The 15,229-nt window shown below is 48.7% G+C and overlaps 1 protein-coding gene across 1 annotated transcript in view; it reads left to right on the forward strand.

Moving 5' to 3' along the window:
• The first annotated feature begins 6,151 nt into the window (after positions 1–6,151).
• Dglucy (D-glutamate cyclase) overlaps positions 6,152–15,229 on the forward strand; it is an 88,693-nt gene continuing 79,615 nt past the window's right edge. Inside the window, exon 1 of the mRNA XM_005343454.3 lies at positions 6,152–6,333. The gene's annotated coding sequence lies outside the window, so the exon portion shown is untranslated. The remainder of the gene's footprint in view (positions 6,334–15,229) is intronic.

Here is a 15,229-nt window from a genome sequence, read left to right on the forward strand (position 1 = left end):
TGTGTTTAGAGGTCAGAGGTCAACATTGGAGAGCTTCCCTGATCCCTCTTAACCTTATTTTTTGAGGCAAGGTCTTCTAGAACCTGAAGTCCACTAACTGCCTAGTCTGGCTGAACAGAAATTCCCATTTCTGCTTCTCTGCACTGTGTTAACAAGGGCACATCTCTGCCCCAGGTTGCTGTTCTTTTTTTTCTTTTTTTCTTTCTTTTTTTTTTAATATGATTTCTGGGCATCTAAACCCAGTCCTTACACCTACGCAGCAGATACTTTACCCAACCAACCAAGCCATCGCCCCATCCCCTGAATTTGCATTTTCTTTGGCTACATAGACTAAAGAAAATTTTGGTTCAGCCCAGATCAACAGTTGCAAGTTGTAACTGTGAAAACCCCCAAGCCGTCAATGTGTGAATTGTATGGTGTAAGAGTTATATTTCAAAAGAGCTATTGGGGTGGAAAAAAACAAAAAGGGGCTGGGAAGATGGTTTGATGGGTAGAGTACTTACTAGGCAAGCAGGGACGCCTGAGTTTGGATCTCCAGCACCCACATACAGAGCTGGGTGTGGCATGTGCCAGTAATCCCAGCCCTGGGGAGGCAGAGGCAGACTGACTGATCCCTGAGCTTGTTGGACAGTCAGTCTTGCCTAACTGGTGAGCTCTAAACCAGTGAGAGACCCTGTCTTTCCTTTGCTCTTGTTTTTTGAGACTGGGTCTCACTGTATAACCCTCACTGGTCTAGAACTCAAAAGTCTAGAACTCACTATGTGGACCAGGCTGACCTTGAACTCACGGAGATCCACTTGCCTCTGTTCCCCAAGTGCTGGGATTACAAATGATTCACCACAGTCAGCTGAGAGACCTTGTCTTCCTGAATTAGGTGAATGGCACCTGAGGAATAGCACTCCAGGGGCTATCCTCCGTACCCCCTGCCCCAAATAGGAACACACACACACACACACACACACACATACACACACACAAACACACGGAAGAAAGAAAACAAAAATTCAAAGTGAACAGTTACACTTAACTGGTCACAAGTGTCTACAGCATCAGTTTTCATATTTTTACACCTAACCAAACCCAAATGAGGATGGATGTGGTGGCACACGTCTTTAATAGCAACACTCATGAAATAGGAGCAAGATGATCTCTGGGATTTCAAGGTCAGCCTGCTCTACATAATGAAGAAAGACTAGTCAACAGCTACATAGTGAGACCCTGTCTCAAAACATAACACAAATGACTTTCTTCCTTTGACAGCCTAAGTAATGGCATACATTTACACACAGAAATCATTTGATGCTTACCAGGAACTTTATTTTCAAACTAGTTTAATTACACTTGATTATTTATTGTGCATATTTGTGTGTGTGTGCACAGGTGCTAGGGGGCCTTGTAGAGGTCAGATTCCCCCCTTCCACCATGTAAAATGGTGGGATTGAACTCTGATGCGGGATTTCCCTATGTATGCTGTGATTACCACTAATGAATAAAGAAACTGCATTGGACCTATGGCAGGGCAGAACTTAGCTAGGCGGGAAAAACTAAACTGAATGCTGGGAGAAAGAAGGGCGGAGTCAGAGAGAAGCCATGGAGCCACTGCCAGAGACAGATGCTGGACACTTTACCTGGTAAATCAAAGCCATGTGGTGATACACAGATTAATATGTCAGAGTTAGCTAGAGCTAATGGGCCAAGCAGTGATATAATTAATATGGTTTCTGTGTGATTAAGTTAACAGGAAGCTGGGAACCAACAAGCAACCTCTCTCCTTACAGAACTCAAGTTGCCAATCTTGGTGGCAGCACCATGGCCTGCTGAGCTACCTCACCAGCCCTCTGTTGCCTTTCCTAGATGGAGACTGAACCTAAGAACTGGAGTGAAGAAATTCAACTTGACAACAGTTTTCCTGAGTCTGTGTCACACCCCAGGCTCTGTCGTAGACTCTGGAATGAGGCCTGGAACACACGGACGAAAAGCCACTGTCTCCTGAAGCTCAGATCCCAGTCGGAGAGATGGACGGCAGCTAGAAAGGAATCGGAATGCACATCTGATGGTGGTGAGTGCTGTCCGGAACTGAAGCAGGACAAGAGAGGTCTCCTTGTGGTCAGGGAGACAGAGCCCAGGGAGTGACTTCACACAGGGAGGCCGGGACAAGCCTGGCTCAGGGCGCGTGCATCTGGTATTGTTGGTTGTTTTGAGATAAGACTCCGGAGAGCCCTTACTGGCCACAAGCTCACCAGGTAGCAAAGGATGACCTTGAATTTCTGCTCCTCCCGCCTCTACCTCCCCAGTGCTTGTGTGCACCAGCAGACACGGTCTACGCACAGTGAGAATTAAATCCCAGGCATGGTGCACCCACACCAGCCCTGACGTATGCTATTTCTAGCAATTCTTTCTTTCTCTTTCTCTTTCCCTTCCTTCCTTCTCTCCCTTCCTCCCTCCCTCTCTCCCTCACTCCTTTCTTCCTTTCATTCTTTCTTTCTTTTTTTTGGTTTTTCAAGACAGGGTTTCTCTGTAGTTTTTGATGCCTGTCCTGGAACTAGCTCTTGTAGACCAGACTAGCCTTGAACTCACAGAGATCTGCCTGACTCTGCCTCCCGAGTGCTGGGATTAAAGGCGTGCGCCACCACCACCTGGCCTTGGCCTCTTTCTTTCCTTCCTTCCTTTCTTTCTTTCTTTCTCTCTTTCTTCTCCCTTGCTGTGAAGGGAGTCAAGGCCAGGGCGTCCAGCAGACTGATCATCTAGTCTGCTACTGCTACACTCCCAACCCCCTCTTCTACTTCTAAAAGTATATGAAAACCCTCAAATGACAACGTGAACTAGAAACTCAGAGAGGAGAGAATGGCAAGAAGGTTTATAAAATGAATGGAGCCAAGAGACAGTAAGGTCTGTATGAGCAGAGGCACAGGACGGGGGAGGTCTGAGAAGAGCTTGTACCATCTGAGAAGGAAGTCCAGGCTAGCCCAGCCAGGAGGGTCAGTGGAGGGAACAGACATGCAATGCAGAGACACCTCTGTCCATAGTTAAAATTTTGTTTTAGAGTCACCGTGGAGCATTTTGTATGAGCTTTGACTTTTTAAAACTTAATCATATAATATGTGGTTACTGAACAGTTTGGAACCCGCTTCAGTTCACCCTAACCTGGCCCCGCCAGGCCAGTCTGAGCAGGCGTGGCCAGAGTCCCTGGAGGAAGGGCTGGCTGAGTCTTTAGACTTTACTCTGTGGTCAGCACAAAGGCCACTGGAGGATCTTTAGCAAATAAGATTTGGGGATGACTGCCATGGAAGCGAAGAGAGAGGGCAGAGAGCAAAGGGCGCGCAGGAAACAGGCCGAGCAGACTGAGCCTGAGGCGCCGGGCCAGAAGCGGGTACAGTAGGAAGCTGGCACCCCGTGCCTTCTTCGGGCCTCTGCTGCCCTCCACCATGCAGAACTCAGCATTCTCCCGCAGCCAGACTCGGTAACTGCCAGCCTCTTGCTTCCTTCTGTTTTTACTATGACTAATTTGTGAAAAACAGGAAGTGCTACTGTGACAGTGGCATTATTTGTGGCTAAGAAATGAACTTTTGAAAATGGCAAACTCTGGGTCCCTTACACACAAGCTCTCTTGTACAAATACATATTCTCCCACTGGGGCAGGAAGGACCCTGTTCCAGCAAGAACCATTATCTCCTTGGCTCTGACATCAGAAGGGACTCAAAAGCTGCTGTGTTCCCAGGACTGAGGACAGGCTGCTTAGCCACCCTATAAGTCCCAAAGGGAAGTGAAGAGGGGCTGGCAGGTGCTACCAGGCACTGGGAAAGCAGGAAGGTTTACAGGGTGGGTACAGGAAGCCCTGCTCTGCCCTCAGCTTTGGCCCTAGGGTAGCACTGTCACTGGAGGGATTGACTGCTGGTTGGGAAAGCCTGGAGACAGAGGAAAATCACAGTATATAGTGAGCACAGTGTATAGTGGACTGGGATTGGTGGTGGTGGTGGCGGTGGTGGGTGTATGGTGCTCATATGGCAAAGAAGGGAAGCTCTCTGGTATTTCCTCTTATAACAGCACTAACACCATCAGAGAAGGGCCCCGCCCTCATGACCTCATCTAACCCTAAGTACTACCCCCAGATTCCATTGCATTGAAGATTAGTGAAGATTTCCACACAGGAATTTGGAGGGAAGCAAACTTCCAGCCCAGAACCCCATAGGCAGAGATCATTGTTCTAGAAGTTTCCTTCTAATTAGGTTGGGGAAACACCTTGGGGGGGGGGGGAGTCTCGAATTCCACCATCCCCTGGGTCCTTCTAACCTAACCTTTAGATAGTGAGGATACAGCTGTTACCAGATTTCCATGCGCTGCTATCTTTCACAGGAAGACTTGGGGCAAACTCAACTGTGCCTCTAAGTTCTTTGACGTAGGCAATTGCTTCTCTTGCAGAGTGCATTCTGACACTGGGTGTTGAGCTATTTCTCTCTCTTGGCACTTTCGCCTACATCACATCCACCGAAGAATCCAACTGTAAATGTTTGACATTCTTTGCATCTCTGGTCAGCCACACAGTTTTGCTTTTTGGGATCTGAATCGCATCTTTAAGCCTCTTTAAAAAAATGAAAAGGGCATGCCTCAGGCTTTGGAGATTTGCTTATTTGCAAACTGTCTTCTCCTGAGGGCTACAGGTTAGGAGTGTTCTTACAGTTTACATATCTAACGAAGTGTCTTCCTGGGATGGTAACTTAACTGCTTCAGATACACAGTTTAGTGGCATTGAGTGCATCCAGAATATCTCCCAACCATCCCCACTGTCCACCTCCAGAACCCTTCCAGCAGCCCCGACTGAAGCTCTGTGCCCGTTAAATGGTAACCTTTCCTCAGCCGCCCCTTGCTTTCTACTGGTTTGCTCTGTCCCAGTGGCTTTGCCTGATCCAGGTTCTTCTTTATAGGTAGCATTATAGATCCTGTCTCCTTATTTCACTGGCTAATTTCACTCAGCACAATGCCCTTGTCTTTGTTTATTCAGGTTGCTATAACAAAATACCACAAGCTGGATGGCTTGTGAACAGCAGAAATGTATTCCACACGGTCTTAGAGACTGGGAAGGCTAAGATCAGGTGCCAGTCAATTCAATGCCCAGTGAGAGTCTATTTGCAGGGTACAGATGGTGCCTTCTCACTGCCTTAATGGAGCAAAGGGCGGGCACACCTGTGCCAACCTCCCCAGGAGGGAGAGAAGCTAACCAGCCAGAGAAAAAGAATTGGAAAAGTGGCCCAGGAAAAGACATACCACGCCTGGCATCAAAAGGACTTGTAATGTTCTTTAGTATGTGGTTTGTGCTGGGGCAGGGTATGAAGCTCATGAGAAATAGGGAAGCTGAAGCCGCAGGGGCAGGCTGGGACCATCTGCTGAAGAACCTTGCATGGTTGGGATTAGTGCTGGGTCTGCAGGGAAGTCCTCATAGCTTTGGAGCAAGGGAGCAGAACCTGTTTCTCTCTCACAGGAGGCATCCAGAAAAAAAAATCGCAGGCCCTGCCAGTGTCCTTCCAGCATTTTCCGAGTACTGGAGACTGACCTGGCATTGTATTCCTGTTACCTCAGCTAAGCCTCCGATGAGTGAGGAGGAGCCTGAATGCTGGAGAGCAGCTTACCTGGGCTTTGCACTGCTCCCTGCCGAGCCCAGCACAGCCCCAGGGCCAGCAGCTAGGATCCCAGGAGCCTGACTCCCAGATCAGGACCTGCATTGTCACCTGTACCCTAAATGACCCAGTGCCCTCTGATCTTCAGACGGTACAGATGGCAATCCCAGAGTCTGGATTCACGCTGGAATCACCAGGGTGGTTGTGAAACTCCTCGGTGCACAGTGTGTGCCCCGAGGTCCGTGCATTACATTCTCTGGAACCGCTACCCCGCTGCATCAGGATTTTTCATTCTCATGGGGGATGGTGGCCATGTCCCTGCTTTATGCATCCCTGCTGCCCAGGGAAGGCAAGAAACTCACGCAAAAGGAACTGGCCTTCGAGGGTTCTTCCAGCCACCAGCCACTCTGTAGCTTTAAGAAGCCCAACTGGCATCCTGCCATGGAAGCCACCACCCCAGTACAGGCCTTGCAAGCATTGGCTGCAGGAGCGAAGCTGTAGCAGGCAGCGGTGCCTGGGGCCGGCCCAGGCATGTAGACTGAGCCTGAGCTGGGCAGAACAAGCCAGTGGCAGTGGTGGTGGCAGCAGCCAGCCCCCAGATGCTCCCGTGAGCTGAAGCAAAGGGATCTTTATGCCTTTCAGAAGGAAGCTCATTCTGCAAGGCTGAGGAAACAAAGGGACGAACTGTGTGTCAGTCTAGTCCAGACGTCTCAAACCAACAGTAAGTCAGCAGGGAACAAGACACAGTTCTCTGCCCTAGGCAACTTCCACACACCCCTCCCCACCCTCCCCAAGGAGCCCAAGGGTTTAAGGACTCTGCTCCAGGGGACTGCAGGCCAAAACCAATTAATGAACTCCCTGCTGGAATCCAGTTGGGCCTCCCCTTGAAAAGTCAAGTCTCAGCTCCTGACACCCGGGACCCTAAGTTGTGGGAATGCTTCAAGGTCTTCCTGTCCTTGAGAACCCCAGGAGCTCGTGAGGGCAAAGAAGGGGAAAATGAAATCTCCAGCTTTGGGTGTCTGCCACCTTTGGGCCTGAGCCCGCTAGGGAGGCAGGAACGAAGCTCATGGCAGTGACCTGAGGGGTGACCTGAGGGGAGGACATTCCTGGCTAACACAGACCGAGGATTGTTGGCTCTATAACCACAGAGCTAGGTGGTCCCTTTTTCTCTGCCTTTGAGAAATGAAAGATACAGGTGAGATAAACTCACTCCGAGAGTCAGCTTGCTTCTGTCCCTGTCGGGGGAGCCAAGGCTGGCTTGGCACAGGTGACTGTGGCAGCATGCTACAGACCCGCGTGTAGACAGGAGGCAGAGCTAAGGGTCTGGGGAATCTCTTCTCTGAAGTACCCATGCCTGTCTGCTGTCTTCCTCCTTTCTGTGCGACTAACCTAGAGGTGACTGTCATCTACCGGGCTTCATGAGCATGTGTGGAAAAGCCACCCATGTGTGAGGGAGGGCAGCAAGGGGAGAGTACATTGGCAGGAAGCAGCATGCTGGTATTGATTGGCACAGAGGGGAGGGGCGGAGCACTGTATCTTCAAAGTAGCTAAGCCCTGTCAAAGGAAGGGGAATTGAAGCCCGGAGCAAGAAACAGAAGGACAGCAGGCTCCGCTAGAAGGATGGAGGGAAACTGAGGCAAAAAGACAAGCAGGGTGGAAGTAACTGAAAGCTACACTGGGATTGTAGATACTTACAGTGAAGAATGTTTGTGTTAGCTTTCCGTTGTTGCAACAAAATTCTTGAGATTAATGACTTTAAGGAGGTTTACTTGGGCGTATGATTTCAAAGGTTTTGTTCTCTCCATAGTCCTTTGACCTGATTGTTGTCAGGATAAGGCGAGGCCTTGCAGCATGGCTGAAGCCTGGTAGGAGGAAAGCAGCTTAGTTCATAGCAGCCAGGAAGCAAAGAAAGGAAGGGAAGAAGGGGCTAAAGACAAAACTGCCCCTCCTGGCAACGCCTCACCTACCAACTTCCTCCAAAGCGACCCTACTTTCTGTGGTTCCTACCACCTCCCAAAAGCCCACATGATGCCATATCCTCCCTAACGCCCATCCCTGCTGCGCTGGGAACCAAGCCTTCAATGGTGGCCCACGTCATCACAGCCTTAAAGAATCAGCAGCTCTTTCTGGCTTGGGGACTGAATTCCAGGAGGTCAATGGGTGACTCTTGACCTGGCATGATGCATCCATGTGAGCAAACAAGGAAATTCGGAGAATTTCACAAGCATATCTGAAAGCTCTGCCGACGCAGGCCTCCTGCATCGGCAGAGCAGCTAAGGCCCCAGCTCGCTTGATTCTGGAGCCTTCGAATTCCTTGGGCCACACCTGTTTCCGCGCCTGCCAAGTTCCCATGGCAATGGCAGACTTCTGTTGTTCCTAGGCTTTCTAATAAGGATTCCTTTCTATTGAGCATCTGTGTGTGTGTGTGTGTGTGTGTGTGTGTGTGTATGCACACACACAAGAACACACTAAGCACATAGGTCTGAACCCTTTCAGTTAATATCAGTTCCATCTCCCTTCTTCAGTTAAGGATGACAGATGCACAAAACCAAATGTACCCCTCTCCTTGACAGATTTCACAGCCTTCCTAGGATATCTGCCAAATTGCTAGATGGTATTTGCATTTTTAAAAAAATTGACTGCATTTCGTTATTTGGGCCTTAAGGGTTTTCCAGTCCCGCCTTAAAGCAGTTAATCGCTCGTGTCTCACTTTACAGCTTCCAAAGCTTTTCTTCAACATTCGTAAACCCATGTTATCCTTCCACGAGGCCAGTAGTTTGGTTCTTCTCACACGATCTGTTGGTGAAAACTGCATTGTAGAAACACTAAATGGCTTACAATGGTTAGCACCCAGGCATAGGTCTCTGGAAAATTAACCCTATCTTTAAAAAAAAAATTTAATTGAAATCATTGCATGTGTGCAGGCATGTGTCACAGTGTCCTGTGCAGGTCAGAGGACAACTTTGTGGAGTTGGTTCTCTCCTTCCTCCTTTGTGTATGTTCTTGGAATTGAGCCAAGTTATAAGGCTTGGTTAGCAAGGGCCTTTACCTGCAAGACCATCTTGCTGACTCTGAACCTCGTCTTTCTGACTGCGCAGACCTATACAGAAAGATGCTCTGAAACACAGGAAATGGGGATACCATCTCAATCCAGGATACAAGGCTTAGGCTTCAGGTTAACAGTAGCATCCATTGGAGTATGGCATCTCCCTGTGCACATCTCCATTTCTATAACATGGAACAAAGCCCCATCTAGGAGGTAGATGTGGATTAAATGAAATAACACGTGTAAAGTATTTAGAAGAATGTCTGGCATGTGATAGGCTTTCTGTAAATACCACTCAGCCCCAACTTCATCTGGACTTTGGGGAAGGACATTATTAGCTAGGTGAGTCTATCTCAGCGGCGGCCCCTTGGCATCTCTCTGACCCTGCCTTCTTCCTCCCAGCATTTCGTTCCCATAGACATGTCCCTTGGAATTGAATTTGAATCTCTTATCCCACCTGGGTTCTGCTTTGTGCCTGCTGACGGCCTGTTTTACCTCCAGGTTTTCCTCTGGAAAATCTAGGGCTAGCTCTTGGCTCCAGGAGTTGAGGCGAATACCCGTAGCAGCAGTGAAATTGCCTCCTACTGGCAGGTCAGGCCATCCACAGTGGTTCAGCCTGTGTCCCCTGTGCCCGGACACCCCAGCAACAGCGGCAATGCGCTCTGTTGGAAGTATGCTTGTTTTTCCGGATCTACTAGCAACTTCCCTTGTCTCGAGAGAGACACTGTCCTTTGGTGGCTGGTGAAGAAAGGTTATCTATCCTTCTGTTGCCTTGGGGGTCCATCTTTGTCTCTGTTGTAGAGGAAATGACTCCACATCTCACCAGGGCTTCTCTACAAGGTTCAAGAAGTGAGGTGTTCTGGTTACATAAGTGTCCCCCAGTGGTCCATGTGTCAAAGGCCTGGTCACAGGCCTGTGGTGCTGGGGAGGTGTGGAAGTTTGAAGAGGTCAGGCCTGGTGGGAGGCGGTTAGGTCACTGCAGGCATTCCTCTGGAGGGAATATTTGGCTCTGATCACTCTGCTTGTTCTTTGTTTCCCATCCTCTCTGAGGGGAGTGCTTTTCCTGTCGTATACTCCTGACATGTTATTCTGCCCCTACTCAGGCCGAGGAGAACCCCTCTGAAACGTTTGAAACTGCCAGCCAAGATAAACCTTTCCTCTGTTTAAATTCATTTATCCGGGGTATTTGTTAGAGTAACAGAAAGCTGGTGCATACCAGCTCACTCGTGTGGTAGTGGGAAGGGCAGTAATGAGGGCCCGATGCTCTGTCATTCTAGAGCTCACTCTATACTTACCTGAAGTCAGTAAGTCGAGAAATAGCTTAACTTGGCTCAGTGCGACACGAAGGGATGAAGAGACCAGTGTTCTGTTCTCGTTGTCCAGAACTAAGACTGGAAATGAACACAAACACCTCAGGAGAGCGTAGCTCAGGGCCAGAGAAGCGCTTTAATGAATAGTGTTAGCGTCAAACCAAGGGAGCACATGTACTGAGTGCCACCTAGGCACTGGACACCTACCAAATGCCTAAGTTAAGATACTGAATCGTGAGCTTGGACCTAGCAGAGTTCCACAGAGGCTCGTCGTCAGTCTTCTCCTTTCACCCCGAAATGCTCTACAGAGCATGGAGTTTTTATATTTTGTAGACAAAAAAAAAAAAGTCATCTCAGAAAGAAAACCAGTGGGGCTGATGACCTTGTCTGCCTGACCCTTCACATTGCAGCTCTTCCCATCATTACCTCATCTGCAGCTTGTCACCTTTGAGGAAGATGGAATCTGTTGCATATACCGAGTGTTGCACATACCGCTCGGCTAAGCACCTGAACTAGTGATATCTGTTGAATGAAGGGCAGGGTTCCGTGTGACTGTGGTGGTCACTTTTCTTCTCTCTCCTGAAGCCTCCTCTACTCACTTTTGTCTCCTTACCCTTCCATCCAAACTCATCCAGGTAGGCCCCACATCTGGACTGCCTCTGCCCTGCGCCTTCTCCAAGGGTGCTAACGATGCTGGAGGAACTTGGTTAACCATGTGTTTCTTGAACTGTTAACAGTCTGGTCCCTAAGGCTGCCTAGAAAGCCTTCTTAGACATCACCATCACCTCCTGACTGTTCTTTTCCATCACTCCTTTCTCATACCTCATGGTCATTGGCACAGAATAGATCAGGTATTAACATACCTGAACAGCACTGACGATGAAGGAAATTTGAGGTACCAAGGCCCACCTCGACAATCACCCCAACTTCTTTCCTCCTTTTATCTTTCTCATGCTAGGGAGAGGTGTGATCCTACCCGGGGCTGCCTCATCTCTCCTGGAACCCCCTCTACCCATCGTCCTCTCTCTCATGGTCCTGCCTTTCCCTTTCCAGCCTAGGTTTTTCTTTCCCCATTGGCTCCTTCCTTGGGTCAGCTGTGTCCCAAGGTCACAGGGTGATAGAAATGACCACAGGTGGCCCCTGATTACGTGGTCTTTGCAGATACCAATTTCAAAGACACGGAATATTATTTCCCTGCCATTGCACATAGAGTGACTCCAGGAGTCACGTGACCATCCCTTCTAACATAATTCTGGGGCTGTGTATATAGCTAGAGGCAGCATGCTCAGCATACAGGAAACCCTGGGCTCATTCCTGGCCGTGGGACACATTGTATTCATGAGGAAGGGTCATTTTGATTGATCATTCAGGTCTGAAATACATACTGAAATAACAGCCCCACCAGGGATGGGGAAGGACAGTCTTAAACCTTTTGGGTGGGGTTGGCAAGATGTCTCAGAGGGCAAAGGTGCCAGCCACCAAGCCTGAAACCCTGAGTTTGATCCCTAGGACCTCCGTGGTGGAAGGAGAGAGCCAACTCCTGAAGTTGCCCTCTGACCTCCACACACGTGCTGTGGCAAGTACACATATGTACAAACATGTACACATGCACACATACAAATAAAAATGTTATAAAGTGATTTTTAGAACTTTCTGACATGTAACATCTTCTTTGGGGTGCCATGTATCACATGTGCTATACCACAAACACCAGCAGTGTATCAGCCAGACATTCTGGAAGGCAGGAGCTCCAAACCTGAGAGTCGGCAAAACCACATACCCTCTGCGGTCTTCTGGAACAGTCTTTCTGACCTGTCCTGACTTTGGTGGCTCCAGAATGTCCTTGCTGTTCTGGCTTAGGCCCTCACCCCCACTTCTTCCCCCCTCACAGGCCACCCCTTTTGCGTTTCTCCTGCTCTTTGTCAACTCTTTCTTCATAGACGTTGCCACTGGACTTCAGGCCACTCGGTTGCCCATGGGAATCTCATTTCAAGGGTCTTCACGTAATTATATCAACAGACACCCTTTGTTTTCCATAGGTCATGCTCACAGGGACCAGGAACTCAGGCTCGGTTGTTTCCTTGGGGAAATCGACCCACTATGATACAGGAAGAAATAGGTGGTTCCCAAGCACCACTCCTTGACTGCCCAGCACCCACCTTTTCTAGGCAAACAACTTTGGAACTGTGCTGTCCAACCTGGTCCAGGTTACAAAGTTAGCTGGCAGGTATTCTTCTTGGTCAGGTATGACTGTCATTCTTAATCATTCCATTAGTTACTAATGACAAATGCTGGGTCGTGGTGGTGCACGCCTTTAATCCCAGCACTTGGGAGGCAGAGGCAGGTGGATCTCTGTGAGTTCGAGGCCAGCCTGGTCTAGAGTGAGTTCCAGGATAGGCTTCAAAGCTACAGAGAAACCCTGTCTTGAAAAAAAAAAACCAAAAAGACAAATGCAACTACATGCAGCATTTAACATAGAGAAGAATAGGAGACTGCGATGAAATCCAGTTGCATTTGGTGGTGAAGGGCGGAGGAAAGGACACGCTGCTGTCACTCACAGACTGGTCTATTGCACAGGCCTGACAAGGAACCTGTTAGTATCTGCTGAAGAATAAGAGTTCCTTTGGGCTGACGAGGGAGGGGGACTTGATTGTGGGAGGGGGAGGAAAATGGGAGGCGGTGGCGGGGAAGAGACAGAAATTTTTAATAAATAAATAAATAAAATGTCTTCAAAAAAAAGAGTTTCTTCATTAAGCAGAGGATGCCGGACAGTGCTCTCCAAGAGACTTCCCTTATCATTGCTCTCGGGGGGGGGGGTGGCATCAGTGAGAGCATCCCCTCCAGAGACTATCAGCTCTAGCCTCTGTTCTCAGGCAGAAGTAGAGAAATCTGAGGTTGGCCTCTGGTAGTTGAACGATCATTTACCGTAGGTGGCTTAGCTGAGGTGGCTCAGGCAAGATGACTCTCTGACACTCTTACGCAGTGGCAGAAGGGTTCACTTCCTGAAAACTCCAAGGGCTGTCAAGCAGAGCCACAAGCCTCGGCAAGTCACACCCTGGAATCTGGACTCTGTCCTTGCCGTGTCTCCTGGCTCATTTCCTACACTCTGCCCTCCCCTAGCTTCGCTGTGCAGATTCTTGGCCTCTGCCCTGGACATGGGGAGCCGAGGGTGGGGCGGGGCTGATCCATCTGGCCCTCTGCTGTCTCCAGTGGGCTGTTGTTTGAGGGCAGGGCAGGCACTGCTGGGGGTGGGGGGAGCTGGGGAGGAAGGCCTCCTGGTTTCTGTGCTGTCCCTGGCTATTCTGTCCTTCTCCCTGCCTTTGCTTGCACTGGGAGCCCGGGACAGGGAATTAGGCTTTTGCAGGCCTGAAATGTGATTTCTGGTTCTTGGTTCAGTTTGTTAACTGGCTCCAGGCAGAATGATGAGCTCCTGGCTGTGGACCCTTTTCCCCACCTTCCTGAAGGCAGCTAGGACTGAGGAGACTGAGGAGCATCTCTTTTTCTTTTTTAATTTAATTTTATTTGTGTATGTATAAGTGTTTCCACAGGTGTGTGTGTGTGTGTGTGTGCGTGTGTGTGTGTGTGTGTGCAGGTGTTTGTGGAAGCCAGGTCCACCTCAGGTAGTCCACATCGTGGTTTGAGGCAGGGTCTCTCACTGGGACCTGAGACCCACCAATGGCTGGCCAGCGAATCCCAGGAATCCTCTTCTCTCAGCCTCCCCTCTCTGAGATTGCTAACACGCTGCCATGCTCAGCTTTTTACACGGGTGTTGGGATCTTGCTCAGGCAAGTAGTTAACCAGCTGGGTCATCTCCCCAGCCCCAAGAATGCTATTCTCTTGTAGAACAGGCTGCAGACGTGGTCCGCACATACTATCGAGCTATCTCTTCCTCCTCTTTCGAAGTCTTTTCCATTTATAGCCTGTCTGCACATGAGTATTTGAGTATTGACACCAGATTTCATAACAGAGATTCCAGCTACTTTGTAACCTGGCAGTTACTGACCGTACAATTCAACACGCTAACAATTTTCAGTGTGAAGTTCAGAGGCATTGAGTTATCCATATTATTTTGCAGCCAACACCATCATCCTCGTCCAGACTCCCTTATCACTGTCCCTTTTCCAGCCACTAGGAACGACCACTCTCATGTCCTTACTATCTTTGTGAATTTTATTTCTTTTGTTTTTAGAAGATAAGGTTTCTCTGTAGCTTTTTAAAAGCCTGACCTGGAACTAGCTCTTGTAGACCAGGCTGTCCTTGAACTCACAGAGATCTGCCTGCCTCTGCCTCCCTAAGTGCTGGGATTAAAGGTGTGCCCCACCACTGCCCGGTTATCTTTGTGAATTTAACTCGTCTGGATACTTCACATAAATGAAATCATAAAGTATTTGTCTTATATCTGGCCTCATTTGCAGTGGCTTTCATGATGTCTTCACATCTGTATTACAGCATGCGCAAGAATTTCGCTCCTTTTTGGATGGTATCACGTTAGGAGTATACATGTGATTTATTTGTCATCCATCAGGATTATTTGGGTTGCTTCTGCATCTGGGCCATAGTGAATGATGCTGCCAAGAACCTGGGCAAATGAAAATGCAGTGAGTTTCCTGCCACCCACCCTTTGGGCACATTCCTGATATGGGCTTGCTGAATACATGGCCACTCGCCGTCTAGTTTGTTTGAGGAAGAGCCATTTGATCTTCAAAAAGGATCCACCATTTTACATTCATGGCAGGAATGTTCAGGGTTTACCTTTCTCGAAATCTCAGCCAACCCATATCTCTGCTTTTGCCTTTGTTTCTCTCAATAGACTCCAGATTATATCCTGGCGGTTTGATTTGGACTCTGTGATGGTTCGGAGTGCCAGCCTCTTACAATAGCTAATTGATTTTTCCATTTCTTTTGGAGAAAGGTTTATTTAAGCTCCTTGCTCATGGTTTAATTGGGCTATTCTGAAGGCGGATCGGACTAATACAGACCAATTGGTATAAGATGATACAACTTTAATGTAAATAGCACACTCACGCAACCGAAGTTCCAGCAATGCACCAAAACAGGAAACCAGAAAACGGGCTGCAGCGTCTGCGCGCCCCAATTTAAGTAGACATTTTCCCAAGCCGTCCTGCCCCCAAAAGGCGGGCTCTCTCTACATCTCCCCCTTTTGTCTAAATAAGACAGAACTAAACTAACTACAACTATAAACAATAATAACAAATAATAAATATAACAAACAATATTGAGAACAAAAGTTTTACCAGACA

The sequence above is a fragment of the Microtus ochrogaster genome, chromosome 1 (genome assembly GCF_000317375.1).
Source record: "Microtus ochrogaster isolate Prairie Vole_2 chromosome 1, MicOch1.0, whole genome shotgun sequence".
NCBI lineage: Eukaryota > Metazoa > Chordata > Mammalia > Rodentia > Cricetidae > Microtus > Microtus ochrogaster.